Genomic DNA, 17276 nt, shown 5'->3' on the forward strand with positions numbered 1-17276 from the left:
TCTGTGCATGAAAGAAGGTAGCGACAAGGTCAGACAACCCTGACCTTGTAAAGCTGCTGAGAGCAGACAAGACTACCTGGCAGCCAAAAGAGGAGAGAAAGAGAAGGGTATGAAGAGAATAACAAAAGAGAAGAGAAAGAGAAGGGTATGAAGAGAATAACAAGAGAGGAGAGAAAGAGAAGGGTATGAAGAGAATAACAAGAGAGGAGAGAAAGAGAAGAGGTATGAAGAGAATAACAAGAGAGGAGAGAAAGAGAAGAGGTATGAAGAGAATAACAAGAGAGGAGAGAAAGAGAAGAGGTATGAAGAGAATAACAAGAGAGGAGAGAAAGAGAAGAGGTATGAAGAGAATAACAAGAGAGGAGAGAAAGAGAAGAGGTATGAAGAGAATAACAAGAGAGGAGAGAAAGAGAAGAGGTATGAAGAGAATAACAAGAGAGGAGAGAAAGAGAAGGGTATGAAGAGAATAACAAGAGAGGAGAGAAAGAGAAGAGGTATGAAGAGAATAACAAGAGAGGAGAGAAAGAGAAGAGGTATGAAGAGAATAACAAGAGAGGAGAGAAAGAGAAGAGGTATGAAGAGAATAACAAGAGAGAAGGAAAAAGAAAAGGAGGAAGAACTGACGAGAAGAAAACAAACAAGAGCATGGAGGAGGACGGGCAACAAGAGAGGAGGAAAGAGTGGGAAGACAAGGAAGGTAGATGCCTGTCCTAAGCCCAGACCGTACCTGTTGATGGCCGAGCTGAGTTCATCCAGGCGGCGGGTGTCGCTGGTGGTGCTGTTGTCCAGTTTGGAGAGGCTGTCCATCCTCTTCAGGATCACCTCTAGCATGTCACTGATCTTCCTAAGCACCCCACGAGACTCCACTCCCCCCATCACTACAGACAGAGAGAGACAGAGACAGAGAGAGAGACAGAGACAGAGAGACAGAGAGAGAGAGAGAGAGAGAGAGAGAGAGAGAGAGAGAGAGAGAGAGTGTAAGAGTGTGTAAACAATCGATAAAAGCCCAATAACAAGAGAGCGTGGAACGTTCACTATTTAGCCGAGCCCAGTCTCCAATTCACATCATTAAGTAAGCATCCTTATCTCACTGCCCTATAGCTTCCTGTGCTAGCAGCATACTTTGCCTGCCTAGCTTAGGCTAATACATGAATTAATGTCCTTTTTCAAACACTGACTCCCAGACTTCCTACCACCTAGAGTATAATTTATAATGGTACACACTGCCGCAAAGGCCTGAGTTATGAAACTATGAAGTGGAACTAATGTTGACATTCCCCGCACTCCGGTGGATGCAATTACGTGTAACCCCGGCTGTATTTATTTCACCCTAGTGAATCAGAGAGGTCGTGGGTGCAGACACTGTGTGTGCGTGCGTGTGTGTGTAAGGTCAGGCTCTTTATCCTCTTTATGCTCTGATTGTTCCACTTCTCTTTACAGGATTATTTGGTGGTTGCTGGCTAGACAACCCAAGGTCAAATACACAGTCAATCTACTTAGACAGCAGCTACAGTTGAAGTCGGAAGTTTACATACACTTAGGTTGGAGTCATTAAAACTCGTTTTTCAACCACTCCACAAATTTCTTGTTAACAAATCTTAGTTTTGGCAAGTCGGTTAGGACATCTACTTTGTGCATGACACAAGTCATTTTTCCAACAATTGTTTACAGACAGATTACTTCAGTTATAATTCACTGTATCACAATTCCAGTGGGTCAGAAGTGTACATACATTAAGTTGACTGTGCCTTTAAACAGCTCGGAAAATTCCAGAAAATGATGTCATGGCTTTAGAAGCTTCTGATAGGCTAATTGACATAATTTGAGTCAATTGCAGGTGTACATGTGGATGTATTTCAAGGCCTACCTTCAAACACAGTGCCTCTTTGCTTGACATCATGAGAAAATCAAAAGAAATCAGCCAAGACCTCAGAAAAAAAATTGGAGACCTCCACAAGTCTGGTTCATCCTTTAGAGCAATTTCCAAATGCCTGAAGGTACCATCTGTACAAACAATAGTACGCAAGTATAAACACCATGGGACCACGCAGCCGCCATACCGCTCAGGAAGGAGACGTGTTCTGTCTCCTAGAGATGAACGTACTTTGGTGTGAAAAGTGCAAATCAATCCCAGAACAACAGCAAAGGACCTTGTGCAGATGCTGGAGCAAACAGGTACAAAAGTATCTATATCCAAAGTAAATATAGAGTCCTATATTCACATAACCTGAAAGGCCGCTTAGCAAGGAAGAAGCCACTGCTCCAAAACCGCCATAAAAAAGCCAGACTACGGTTTGCAACTGCACATGGGGACAAAGATCGTACATTTTGGAGAAATGTCCTTTGGTCTGATGAAACAAAAATAGAACTGTTTGGCCATAATGACCATTGTTATGTTTGGAGTAAAAAGGGGGATGCTTGCAAGCCGAAGAACACCATCCCAACTGTGAAGAGCGGTGGCAGCATCATGTTGTGGGGGTGCTTTCCTGCTGGAGGGACTGCTGCACTTCACAAAATAGATGGCATCATGAGGGAGGAAAATTATGTGGATATATTGAAGCAACATCTCAAGACATCAGTCAGGAAGTTAAGGCTGACCCCAATGACCCCAAGCATACTTCCAAAGTTGTGGCAAAATGGCTTAAGGACAACAAAGTCAAGGTATTGGGGTGGCCATCACAAAGCCCTGACCTCAATCCCATGGGACATTTTTGGGCAGAACTGTAAAAAGCGTCTGCGAGCAAGGAGGCCTACAAACCTGACTCAGTTACACCAGCTCTGTCAGGAGGAATGGGCCAAAATTCACCCAACTTATTGTGGGAAGCTTGTGGAAGGCTACCCGAAACGTTTGACCCAAGTTAACAATTTAAAGGCAATGCTACCAAATACTAATTGAGTGTATGTAAACTTCTGACCCACTGGGAATGTGATGAAAGAAATAAAAGCTGAAATAAATAATTATCTCTACTATTATTCTGACCTAAGACAGATAACCTTTACTCGGACTAAATGTCAGGAATTGTGCAAAACTGAGTTTAAATGTATTTGGCTAAGGTGTATTGAAACTTCTGACTTCAACTGTATATATAAAACACAGCCAGACAACACATTGGGCCAGACTGACTGATATACCATTTACACGATTAGAAATTCATATATTCTGAAGATGAATAAGATACCTTTTCTGCAAACCTTCACCGACACAATGTGCAAAAATGATCTTGAAGGATTTAAAAGGGCTTTAGAAATGGAAAATATATTAGTATAATAATAATAATAATGATCTATCAGGTGGGTTTATCCAAAGTGAAACACAGAAAATATATTATTGGTATGTGGTCCTTGCAGGGAGTCAAACCCACAACCCTGTTGTTGCAAGTGTGCGACACTCCTCCTGATCCTCCTGAACACCTCCTGATTCAGCTCACACCAAGGACCTCTGCCTTGCTAGCACACTATGGTGGATGCTAGCACACGTGACCGCCTTGTCTTACCAGTCGGCGCAACACAAAAAGCTAGCTATTCACTGGCGAAAGTTGGGAAACTTCAGGTTTCACACATCCGCATGTACTACACATCCACCATGCTTTAACTAACTGGACCACTGGAACTATATACACTGAACTAAAATATAAACGCAAGATGTAAAGTGTTGGTCCCATGTTTCATGAGCTGATATAAAAAAATCCCAGAAGAATTCCATACGCACAAAAAGCTAATTTCTCTCAAATGTTGTGCACACATTTGTTTACATCCCTGTTAGTGATAATCCATCCACCTGACAGGTGTGGCATAGCAAGAAGCTGATTAAACAGCATGATCATTACACAGGTGCACCTTGTGCTGGGCACAATAAAAAAGCCACTCTAAAATGTGCAGTTTTGTCACACAACATAATGCCACAGACGTCTCAAGTTTTGAGATGGCGTGCAATTGGCATGCTGACTGCAGGAATGTCCACCAGAGCTGTTGCCAGAGAACTGAATGTTATTTTCTCTACCATAAGCTGCCTCCAATGTCGATTTAGAGAATTTGGCAGTATGTCCAACCGGCCTCACAACCGCAGACCATATGTAACCACGCCAGCCCAGGACCTCCAAATCCGGCTTCTTCACCTTGGGAATCGTTTCAGGGGGAGGGTGGGGTCTCAATCTGATTGGCTGGGCCTGGCTCCCAGTGGGTGGGCCTGCCAAGTGAGTGGGACTATGCCCTCCAAGGCCCACCCATGGCTGCACCCCTGCCCAGTCATGTGAAATCCATGGATTAGGCCTAATTTATTTATTTCAATTGACTGATTTCCTTATATGAATTTCAACTCAGTAAAATCTTTGAAATTATTACATGTTGCATTCATATTTTTGTTCAGTGCATACAGTGCATTCAGACCCCTTAATTTTTTCCACATTTTGTTACATTACAGCCTTATTGTAAAATGGATTAAATGCAGTTTTCTACTCATCAATCTACACACAATATCCCATAATGACAAAGCGAAAACCGTTTTTTAGTAATTTCAGCAAATGTATAAAAAAAAACAGAAATACCTTATTTACATAAGTTTTCAGACCCTTTGCTATGAGCCTCGAAATTTAGCTCATTGATCATCCTTGAGATGTTTCTACAACTTGATTGGAGTCCACCTGTGCTAAGTTCAATTGATTGGACATGATTTGGAAAGGCACACACCTGTCTATATAAGGTCCCACAGTTGACAGTGCATGTCAGAGCAAAAACCAAGCCATGAGGTCAAAGGAATTCTCCGTAGAGCTCCAAGACAGGATTGTGGTGAGGCACAGATCTGTGGAAGGGTACCAAAACATTTCTGCAGCATTGAAGGTCCCCATGAAGACAGTGGCCTCCATCATTCTTAAATGGAAGAAGTTTGGAGCCACCAAGACTCTTCCTAGAGCTGGCCGCCATGCCAAACTGAGCAATCGGGTGAGAAGGGTCTTGGTCAGGGAGGTGACCAAGAACCCAATGGTCACTCTGACAGAGCTTCAGAGTTCCTCTGTGGAGATGGGAGAACCTTCCAGAAGAACAACCATCTCTGCAGCACTCCACCAATCAGGCCTTTATGGTAGAGTGGCTAGACGCAAGCCAATCCTCAGTAAAAGGCACATGACAGCCCACTTGGAGTTTGCTAAAAGGCACCTAAAGGACTCAGACCATGAGAAACAAGATTCTCTGGTTTGATGAAACCAAGATTGAACTCTTTGTCCTGAATGCCAATCGTCACGTTTGGAGGAAACCTGGCACCATCCCTACGGTGAAGCATGGTGGTGGCAGCATCATGCTGTGGGGATGTTTTTCAGCGGCAGGGACTGGGAGACTAGTCAGGATCGAGGGAAAGATGAACAGAGCAAACCTGACAGAGCTTGAGAGGATCTGCAGAGAAGAATGAGATAAACTCCCCAAATACAGGTGTGCCAAGCTTGTAGCGTCATACCCAAGAAGACTTGAGGCTGTGATCGCTGCCAAACATGCTTCAACAAAGTACTGAGTAAAGGGTCTGAATACTTATTTTAATTTGATATTTTCCGTTTTTGATTTGTCATTATGGGGTATTGTGTGTAGATTAAAAAAACAAACAATAGAATACATTTCATAATAAAGGTTGTAACGTAACAAAATGTGGAAAAAGTGAAGGGGTCTGAATACTTTCCGAATGCACTATATATAACACCATCCTAATATTTAGTTTCACCCCCTTTTGCCCTCAGAACAGCCTCAATTTGTCGGCGCATGGACTCTACAAGGTGTCAAAAAGCATTACAGAAGGATGCTGGCCCATGTTGAGCATGAAAACCCCAGCAGTGTTGCAGTTACATTCAAACCGGTGCACCTGGCATCTACTACCATACCCCACACAATCTATGTCTGAATTATCTCAAGGCTTAAAAATCCTCCCCTTCATCTACACTGTGTCATGACTGGCCTGTTCGGATCCAGTTACCGTGGACCCTAATCCTACAGAGATACCTCTCACACCCACCAGCGGGGGAGAGATCGAGAGGTATGGAGGTGGGGGGGTTTATGACACCTCCCGCCTATGGTAGATCTTAATGCAGCAGACAAAATCCCGTTGTCCTCTCAGTATGGAGGGATGGAATGTATGATGGACCTATGGAGAATCTACCTCTGAACAGTAACATGCAATAAATGGACTTTGGGACAATATGTTTCGTTAGCCAAAATGGTAGTAGTGACGATAGATGGAGTATGAAAATGAATGTGGTTTTTGTTATGTTATTAAAAGTTAAAGGACGACGTTATAATGAAAACATTTTAACTTGAGGAGTTTTCACACTATGTACCTGAGGTCTGCGTGTTGTACATTGTGTGGAAAATGTCCAGATCAAAGAGAATGTTTTTGTAAAGATGAAATGTGAAGTTTGTTGTTTAAATTGAGTAAAATCCAGACCTTGGGTGGAAAAGCCCATTTCTGACCCGAGGGTATAAAACATGTGAGTTAAGAATTAACATATCAGACTAAGTGACCACGAGCTGCAGCCAAGTTCCAAATTAGTTGTAAACCCAAAACGTAACACGAGGTTGAAGAAGACAAAGGAACCTTTTTTACAATCTATGCTATCGATGAGTAGCAGTGTCTAAGGGGGTGAATTCAAGCAGGACCACCCGGGTTACCACTCTCCAAGGAATCGTGTGTCTACACTGATTTCATTCCCACGCTGGAACCATCTACACGGCTGATTAGCCGTCCTCCGAAGAACCCTTTTCAGAGCGAGGGCGAGGAAACAGACTTCTAAGAGAAAGGACACTGACACCGTGAGGACAAACAGAGAGTTACACCCGGTAACCGAAGACGTGCCGTCCTCGGAGAAGTCGGAACCCGGTCCACGAAGAGACACTCCATCAGAGACTTTCAACACGTAATTACATCATTATATTCTGACCCATCGAGCGGCAGTTCGGGGCAAGGTTAGGGTTAAAATAATCATAGTTGACAAATGCACCCAAGTGTGCTTTTCTCTCGTGCACTCTCTCTTTCTCTCTCTTTTGAAATCCCCATTTTGGGTATCACGTGTTTCATTGTACAAAGTTCTAATCAATAGCCTAGACTGTGTGTTTGTGTATCTTATATTATCATTTTAGCTTGTTAGTAAATAAATAATCAACTCAATTGGTGTGGTAAGGACTTATTTAGTGAGACTCGGGTTTGTGCAGATTATGCGACATTCAGAATGAGACTGTAGAGGAAATTGATTAATTAGCGACTGCTGTAAAAGTGATATTCTGATATTCTTTGAGTTAATTTGGGAAATAGAAACTCAATAAAGCCAAAACTTTCCCATGGTGCCCCAGGTTAATGAGTTAATGATTACCTGATTCATTTAATCACATAATCATAAACCGTTAATCATTCGATGATCAGCAGTCGTCACATGAATCAATACAACGTTACGACAACTGATTGAAGTGGATTTAACAACTGACATCACTAAGGGTTCATAGCTTTCACCTGGAGTCACATGGTCAGTCTTTGTCATGGAAAGAGCCGGTGTTCCTGATGTTTTATATATATAAACTAAAATGACCATTGAACTGTTTCCAAGATACCAGACTGTAGCATTGAAAACCATAAAGGGAGGGTCACTGAAAAGTGAGAGAAACTCATAGCTCAGATACAGCACTGGACCATTCCCTTTAAGGCAGAGAGGTCACAGTATATTCTTCTCCATCATAATGTCAGTGGGTATGAGGTTTGATTGTCGTGATAGTCATCTGGAGTGAGCTGCCTACCCCAACTTATACCAACCAACCAATTGGAAGAGTAAAAAGACATAGCTCAAATACTGCCTTATGGCAGTGGTGGAAAAAGTACTCGATTGTCATACTTGAGTAAAAGTAAAGATACCTTCATAGAAAATGACTCAAGTGAAAGTGAAAGTCACCCAGTAAAATACTACTTGAGTAAAAGTCTAAAAGTATTTGGTTATAAATATACTTAAGTATCAAAAGTACATGGAATTGCTAAAATGTACTTAAGTATCAAACGTAAAAGTATAAATCATTTAAAATTCCTTATATTAAACAAGCCGGATGGCACAATTTTTTTAAATTGTTTTGTTATTGACGGATAGAGAGGGGCACACTCCAACACTCACACATAATTTACAAATAAAGCATTTGTGTTTCATGAGTCTAACAGATCAGAGGCCGTAGGGATGAACAGGGATGTTTTCTAGTTAAGTGTGTGAATTGGACCATTTTCCTGTCAAAATAATTTTTGGGTGTCAGGGAAAATGTAAAAAGTACATTATTTTTTTTAGGAATGTAGTGAAGTAAAAGTAAAAGTTGTCAAAAATATAAATAGTGAAGTGAAGTACAGATACCCGAAAAAAAAACTACTTAAGTAGTACTTTAAAGTAGTTTTACTTAAGTACTTTACACCAGTGCCTTGTGGCAGACAACCCTATGACTAACCGTATCTGAGACCATTCCCTTTAAGACAGAGAGGTCGCTGTATATTCTTGTCTGCACTATCATCATGTAAGTGGGTATGAGGTGTGATTGTCATGGTAATCACCTGGTGTGAGTCCTCTCCTCCATCACACTCCAGTCCTATTGACTTGACAGGTAATTACAGCAGATTAAGTCCTCTACAGGAGAACTGTGGGAGAAGGTCACCATTTTTTCTTTCCATGGCAACCTATTATGTCTCTCTCTCTCACTTTTTTCTTCACCGTCTCTCTCTCTTTCGCTCTCTCTCCATACTCTCTTTCTCCCCTGAACTAGGCAGTTAACCCACTGTTCCTAGGCCGTCATTGAAAATAAGAATTTGTTCTTAACTGACTTGCCTAGTTAAATAAAGGTAAAATATAAATAAAATAAAAATACTCTCTCTCTCCTCTCCCTACTCTCCTTGCTCCTTACTATCTCTCCCTCTCTCACTCCCTGTCTCCCCACCTCTCTTTGGACTCTCACTACTCTCCTCTAGGATCTGTCTCACTGCCTGTCTCTTTCTCTACTCTCTTCTCTCTCCCTTTCTCGCTTTCTCCCCCCATGCAATCTGGTAGTTATCTCCCTCCACAGTGACAGATGAGGCCCCTGTGTGACAGTGAGTGACATAGTGTCCTTGGGGTCCTAACGCATCGCCGTGTCAACCCATCACCGTATGACGGGTTACCTTGACGACTGTCCTAGCTGTCATTGACTCCTGATGAGCCGTAATGATCGTGATGGCCATTTGGACACGGATACATCTTGCTGCGATCTTATTGGCACATGGAAACACTCCATTTGATCTCATTGGCTGCTGTGCTAAAAGGGTTGTTATAACAATGTCATTTAGGTCATTTAGGTTATTTTTATTACAAAATGCCAATTCAAAAGGCATTTGTGATCCAGCCGGAAGCTTAGTTCAACGGTCTGGTGGTTAAATTGAAGATGACTGTCAATGGGTAGGCTACCAGTTAACAGTAGTATTAAGAGCAAACCACACACTGACCCTGGATCAGTTAGTAAAGTGGCGATTACAGGCCAGTGGCAGCGGAAAATATTTTTGGTACTGTATCTGTCACGACTTCAACCGAGGCAGGCTCTCCTTCCCGTTCGGGTGGCGCTCGGCGGTCGTCGTCACCGGCCTACTAGCTGCTACTGACTCTTTTTCCTCCCCCTCCTTATGTGTTTATGTGTATCACCTGGTTTGAGGGAATTGGCAATCAGGGTGGCTTTATTAGTCAGCCAGCCTGTCTGCTTCTTTGTGCGGGATTGTTCGTCTGTTTCTTTGGATTTCGGGAGTGGTTCGTGTTTGTGTACTGGTTTTGTCTTCATGTTTGAAGACAGGTGTTTATTTGACACCCAGTAGTCCGGTTTGGACATTTTTGGTTTACGGGTTGGGAATTAAACTCAACGTATTGAAGCTCTGCTGTTCCTGCGTCTGATTCCACAAACACCCCGACACCTAGAGCGTTACAGAATCCCGCACCACTCATGGAGTCAGCAGGAGCAGCAGCTAACCCTCTCCCATCGATGGAGGAACGGGTTCTCCACCACACCACCGTCCTCCATCGGATCGGATCCGCCATGGACCAAATGATGGAGAGAATGGAGCGATGGGAGAGGAGTGGGCTCCTCTCTCCACCTTCGGCTCCCCCTCCCCAGGATTCTCCATCCCCTGGCTCCAGCGCGCTCCGTCTTACGCTCCCGAGGGATTATGATGGAACAGCGGCAGGTTGTCAGGGGTTTTTACTCCAACTGGAGCTATACCTGGCCACTGTTCGCCCCACTCCCTCGGGAGCGGAGAGGGTGAGTGTCCTCGTCTCCTGCCTAACGGGTCGTGCTCTGGAGTGGGCCAACGCAGTCTGGAATGGCCCGGACTCCGCGAAGGAGTACTACCCGGAGTTTACCCGTCGTTTTCGTGCCGTGTTCGACCACCCCACAGACGGCCGAGCGGCGGGTGAGAGACTATTTCATCTAAGGCAGGAGAGGAGGAGCGCACAGGATTTCGCGCTGGAGTTCCGGACCTTGGCCGCGGGATCAGGGTGGAACGACAGGGCCCTTATTGACCACTACCGGTGTAGTCTCCGGGAGGACGTCCGTAGGGAGCTAGCGTGTCGGGACATCGCTCTGTCGTTGGATGAGCTTATCGACATGTCCATCCGACTGGACAATCTGCTGGCTGCCCGCGGGCGTTCGGAGAGGGTCCTGTGCGTTCCACCACCCAGCGCCCCGGCTCCCATCCCGATGGAGTTGGGAGGGGCCGCGCCTAGGGGTATCGGAGGACGAGGCCTCCCCTGCACCAACTGTGGTCGGAGAGGACACACGGCCGATCGGTGCTGGGGGGGTCTGTCTGGGAGTCGAGATGTCAGGCGGGACGCTTCTCGATCACCCCAGGTGAGTCAGCACCAAACTCACTCAGAACCTCCTGTCGGTCACATGTTTGTCTCAATTTTTTTCCTTGATTTTTTCCCCTCTTCTCAGCATAGGGCACTAGTCGATTCAGGTGCAGCTGGGAACTTTATGGATCGCGGACTCGCCCGAGAGTTGGGCGTTCCGCTTGTGCCGATAGATTCTCCCTTTCCCGTGCACTCCCTAGATAGCCGGCCATTAGGGTCAGGGGTGGTCAGGGAGGCCACAGTTCCCCTGGACATGGTGACGCAGGGGAATCATAGGGAACGTATCAGTCTATACATTATCGATTCGCCTGCGTTTCCAGTGGTGCTGGGTATTCCCTGGTTGGCCCGGCACAATCCCAATATTTCGTGGAGACAGGGGGTTCTCCAGGGGTGGTCAGAGGAGTGTTCTGGAAGGTGTCTGGGAGTTTCCATTGGTGCCACGTCGGTGGAGAGTCCAGACCAGGGTTCCACGGTGCGCATTCCCCCCGAGTATGCCGATTTGGCAATCGCTTTCTGTAAAAAGAAAGCGACGAAATTACCACCACATCGACCGGGTAGGGATTGTGCGATAGATCTCCAGGTTAACGCTGCGCTTCCTAAGAGTCACGTGTACCCTTTGTCCCAAGAGGAGACGTTGGCTATGGAGACATATGTCACGGAATCTCTGGGACAGGGGTACATTCGGCCCTCCATCTCACCCGTCTCCTCGAGTTTCTTTTTTGTGAAGAAAAAGGAGGGAGGTTTGCGTCCGTGTATTGATTATAGAGGTCTAAATGCCATCACGGTGGGGTTTAGTTACCCACTACCTCTCATCGCTTCGGCGGTGGAATCATTTCACGGAGCGCAGTTCTTTACAAAACTGGACCTCAGGAGCGCGTACAGCCTGGTGCGTATTCGGGAGGGAGACGAGTGGAAAACCGCATTTAGTACCACATCGGGCCACTATGAGTACTGCGTCATGCCGTATGGGTTAAAGAATGCTCCAGCCGTGTTCCAATCCTTTGTAGACGACATTCTCAGGGACCTGCACGGGCAGGGGGTAGTTGTGTATATCGATGACATTCTGATCTACTCAACTACTCACGCCGCGCATGTATCTCTAGTGCGCAAAGTGCTTGGCAGACTGCTGGAGCATGACTTATACGTCAAGGCTAAGAAGTGTGTGTTTTCCAAACAAGCCGTCTCCTTCCTGGGTTATCGCATTTCCACCTCGGGGGTGGTGGTGGAGAGTGACCGCATAAAGGCCGTGCGTAATTGGCCGACTCCGACCACGGTAAAAGAGGTGCAGCGGTTTTTGGGTTTTGCCAACTACTACCGGAGATTTATCCGGGGTTTTGGCCAGGTAGCGGCTCCCATTACCTCACTGCTGAGGGGGGGTCCGGTGAGGTTGCGGTGGTCAGCGCCGGCGGACGGAGCTTTCAACAGGTTGAAGGCTCTGTTCACGGAGGCTCCCGTGTTGGCGCATCCGGATCCCTCTTTAGCATTCATAGTGGAGGTGGACGCTTCCGAGGCTGGGGTGGGTGCCGTGCTATCACGGCGCTCGGGTGCGCCACCAAAACTCCGCCCCTGCGCTTTCTTCTCTAGTAAGCTCAGTGCAGCGGAGCGTAACTATGATGTGGGGGATCGGGAGTTGTTAGCGGTGGTCAGGGCTCTGAAGGTGTGGAGACACTGGCTTGAGGGGGCTAAGCACCCTTTTCTCATCTGGACCGACCACCAGAATCTGGAGTATATTCGGGCAGCTCGGAGACTGAACCCACGTCAGGCAAGGTGGGCCATGTTTTTCACCCGGTTTAGGTACACGTTGTCCTATAGACCCGGTTCAAAAAACGTAAAGGCAGACGCACTGTCCCGCCTTTACGACACGGAGGAGAGGACCACTGAACCCACTCCCATTATCCCCGCCTCGAGGCTGATCGCGCCAGTGGTATGGGAGGTGGACTCGGACATCGAGCGGGCGCTACGGGCGGAACCCGCGCCTCCTCAGTGTCCGGCGGGCCGTAAGTACGTACCGCTTGGTGTTCGGGACCGCCTGATTCGGTGGGCTCATGTCCTACCCTCCTCGGGTCACCCTGGGGTGACGAGGACAGTGGGGAGCCTTCGGGGGAGGTATTGGTGGCCTACCTTAGCTCGAGACGTTAGGGTTTATGTTTCCTCCTGTTCGGTATGCGCTCAGAGTAAGGCTCCTAGGCACCTTCCTCGAGGGAAGTTGCAACCCCTCCCCGTTCCACAACGGCCATGGTCTCATCTGTCTGTAGACTTCCTGACCGATCTGCCTCCCTCTCAGGGAAACACTACGGTTCTGGTAATTGTGGATCGGTTTTCTAAGTCCTGCCGTCTCCTCCCGTTGCCCGGTATCCCTACTGCCCTACAGACTGCGGAGGCCTTATTCACTCACGTCTTCCGGCACTACGGGGTGCCGGAGGATATTGTTTCTGATCGGGGCCCCCAGTTCACGTCCCGAGTGTGGAGGGCGTTCATGGAGCGTCTGGGGGTCACGGTCAGCCTGACTTCCGGGTATCACCCCGAGAGTAATGGGCAGGTGGAGAGAGTGAACCAGGAGGTGGGTAGGTTTCTGCGGTCGTATTGTCAGGACCGGCCAGGGGAGTGGGCGAGATACATTCCCTGGGCTGAGATGGCCCAGAACTCACTACGCCACTCCTCTACTAATGTGTCCCCCTTTCAGTGTGTGTTGGGGTACCAGCCGGTCCTGGCACCATGGCATCTGAGCCAGACCGAGGCTCCTGCGGTGGAGGAGTGGGTACAGCGCTCCAAGGAGACCTGGAGGGCCGTCCGGGAGTCCCTTCAACAAGCTACTGGAAGGCAGAAGAGGAGCGCTGACCGCCACCGCAGTGAGGCCCCCGTGTTTGTACCGGGGGAAAGGGTCTGGCTCTCGACCCGAAACCTACCCCTCCGCTTGCCCTGCTGGAAGCTGAGGCCGCAGTGTGTAGGGCCATTCAAAGTCCTGAGGAGAATAAACGAGGTGTGTTATCGATTAAAACTCCCTTCCTATTATCGTATTAACCCCTCGTTTCATGTGTCTCTCCTCAGGCCGGTGGTAGCTGGTCCCCTGCAGGACGGTGAGGTACCGGAGGTCCCTCCTCCCCCTCTGGACATCGAGGGGTCCCCGGCGTACACGATACGGGCCATTCTGGACTCGAGACGCCGGGCGAGGGGCCTGCAGTACCTCGTGGACTGGGAGGGGTACGGTCCGGAGGAGAGGTGCTGGGTACCAGTGGAGGACATGTTGGATCCATCTATGGTAAAGGATTTCCATCGCCTCCATCCGGAGCGCCCTGCGCCTCGTCCTCCGGGTCGACCTCGAGGCCGGTGTCGGCGCGCTGCGGGAGCCGCGCGTCAGAGGGGGGGTACTGTCACGACTTCAACCGAGGCAGGCTCTCCTTCCCGTTCGGGTGGCGCTCGGCGGTCGTCGTCACCGGCCTACTAGCTGCTACTGACTCTTTTTCCTCCCCCTCCTTATGTGTTTATGTGTATCACCTGGTTTGAGGGAATTGGCAATCAGGGTGGCTTTATTAGTCAGCCAGCCTGTCTGCTTCTTTGTGCGGGATTGTTCGTCTGTTTCTTTGGATTTCGGGAGTGGTTCGTGTTTGTGTACTGGTTTTGTCTTCATGTTTGAAGACAGGTGTTTATTTGACACCCAGTAGTCCGGTTTGGACATTTTTGGTTTACGGGTTGGGAATTAAACTCAACGTATTGAAGCTCTGCTGTTCCTGCGTCTGATTCCACAAACACCCCGACACCTAGAGCGTTACAGTATCTCAGATTGTTCTGGCAATTCTCACATAGAAACTTCATAGGGAGGAAGAATGTTAAACATGGTTTTTACATTTGTATCACAAACCATTTTGGAGAAAGTCATGATGAAATTGGTCATTCAATTTAGGGCCTTTTTAGACCTATACAGTAAGACCCTATGATATGTGACCCGTACATGATACAGACAACATCATGGTGTCATTATACTATTTTATAGTGTGCTCTATCATAAGGAGTATGTCTAGATTCTGAAATACATTTATTTATTCAACATAAAAAATATGAATATCTCAAACCGACCCTTTTTGATTTAACTTAGTTTTAGACATATTGTTTGTAACAATATACTAATAAAAAAATTCCAGAATGGCTCTCTGGTACTTTTAATGATATGACCAATTGTATACATAGAAATTGAAATTATAGGTAATTAACCAATCACAGCCCTCCTTTAGGATTCGTCAGTCAGCAAGTCAAGTTTCCTTTTGAATCCATTTTCCCATTCACTGTGTCGGTGGTGCTCATAAAATGGATCATACCTTTAGAATTAGCAGAGAGCCCACTATGGAAATGGTATGTTCTTGTAGAGGGTAGTGTTCTAAACAACATGTCTAATATTGAATAGATGAATATGACTGTTGTTTTTATTTCAGAATCTAGACATACTCCTTATGATAGAGCACACTATAAAAGAGTATAACGACACCATGATGTTGTCTGTATCATGTACGGGTCACAGAACATAGTGTCTTACAGGAGGCAGGTCGAAAAAGGGCCTAAAAAAAGCCACTTTCATCACGATTTTCTCAAAAATGGTTTGTGAAACAAATGTAAAAAACCTTTCAAACATTCCTTCCAATGAAGTTTCTACGTGAGAATTGACAGAACAATCTGAGATATAAAAAATATTTTCAGCTCGCGTGGAATCGCCCAAAGGTACAATGTGACCACATAGGCTGCTGGTAATTACCTCACATATTAGAGGTCAAATCATTAACATGAACATGCCACTAGGCAGTCTGAATACATTAGCCTACATGCTGTAGGGTCAGTTACAAGTCAATCCACTGTACTTGCTGCATCCTCAGAGAGACATCAACAATCAGTCAATTCCATCAGAGTCAGCTACAGGTCAGTCCCCTCCACTTGCTGTAGCTCTTAGCGCTAGCTGCATGTCAGTGCAGTTGTTATAGCTCTACGCTCTTAGGGAAAAAAAGGTGCTATCTTCTGCTGTGCCCGTAGGAGAACCCTTTGAAGAAACCTATTCGGTTCCTGGTAGAAACCGTTTGGTTCCAGGTAGAAAGCTGTTTGGTTCCATGTACAACCCTTTCCACAGAGGGTTCTACACGGAACCCAAAAGAGTTCTACCTGGAGTCAAAAAAGGTTCTCCTTTGGGGACAGCTGAAAACCCCTTTTGGAACCATTTTTTCTAAGTGTATCCAGATTCAGCTACAAGCCAGTCTACTGAGCCCTAGAACCATGCCTCAGGACTACCTGGCCTGGTGACTCCTGGCTGTCCCCGTCCCCAGTCCACCTGGTCTTGCTGCTGATCCAGTTTCTGCTTTGCCTGTGGCTATGGAACCCTGACCTGTTCACTGGACGTGCTACTTTGTCCCGGACCTGCTGTTTTCGACCCTCTCTCTCCCTCTCCCTCTCCCTCTCCCTCTCCCTCTCCCTCTCTCTCTCTCTCTCTCTCTCTCTCTCTCTCTCTCTCTCTCTCTCTCTCTCTCTCTCTCTCTCTCTCTCTCTCTCTCTCTCTCTACCGCACCTGCTGTCTAGACCTCAGAATGCTCAGCTATGAAAAGCCAACTTACATTTACTCCTGAGGTGCTGACCTGTTGCACCCTCTACAACCACTGTGATTATTATTTGACCCTGCTGGTCATATATGAACGTTTGAACATCTTGAAGACCAATCTGGCCTTAATGGCCATGGACTCTTATAATCTCCACCTGGCACTGCCAAAAGAGGACTGGCCACCCCTCAGAGCCTGGTTCCTCTCTAGGTTTCTTCCTAGATTCCTGCTTTCCTAGGGAAGTTTTTCCTAGCCACCGTGCGTCTATATCTGCATTGCTTGCTGTTTGGGGTTTTAGGCTGAGTTTCTGTATAAGCACTTTGGGACATCTGCTGAAGTAAAAAGGGCTTCATGAGTACATTTGAATTTGATTTGATACTCGCTGTAGCTCTATTGAGCCAGCTACAGGCCAATCTACTTGTTATAGCTCTATCTAGAGACGTGTACTATAGAGAGGTCAGTCTACTTCCTATAGCTCTATTGAGCCAGTCAGCCATAGCATTGTCTCTGTGCTGATCCTCAGTGACCACAGATGACATCAGTGTTAGCATGAGCTCTCCCAGGGGGGCCTTAGTGTTTCATACGGAGCTTCCTTGTTGGCGAGGGATGTTGTCATGCGCTGACAGCTCAATACCAACACAGCACACCTCTAGAAAAGCCCTGTTTTAGTCTTAGTGCTACAACAAGAAAGGGCACGAACAAGGCTCTGAGAGCTTCAAGTACACCCGTCTGCCCTCCTTGAAGATCAAATAACAGAAGAGTGTTGGGCCAGTAAGCGAAAGGTCACTGGTTCAAATCCCCGAGCCAAATAGGTGAGAAATCTGTCGATGTACCCGTGAGCAAGGCA

General features: G+C 46.7%; 1 pseudogene; it reads right to left on the reverse strand.

Annotated features, from left to right (window-relative positions):
- The window catches only part of LOC120032727, a 171716-nt pseudogene that overhangs the window by 105750 nt on the left and 48690 nt on the right, over positions 1-17276 (reverse strand).

The sequence above is a fragment of the Salvelinus namaycush genome, chromosome 39 (genome assembly GCF_016432855.1).
Source record: "Salvelinus namaycush isolate Seneca chromosome 39, SaNama_1.0, whole genome shotgun sequence".
NCBI classification, from domain to species: Eukaryota; Metazoa; Chordata; class Actinopteri; order Salmoniformes; family Salmonidae; genus Salvelinus; species Salvelinus namaycush.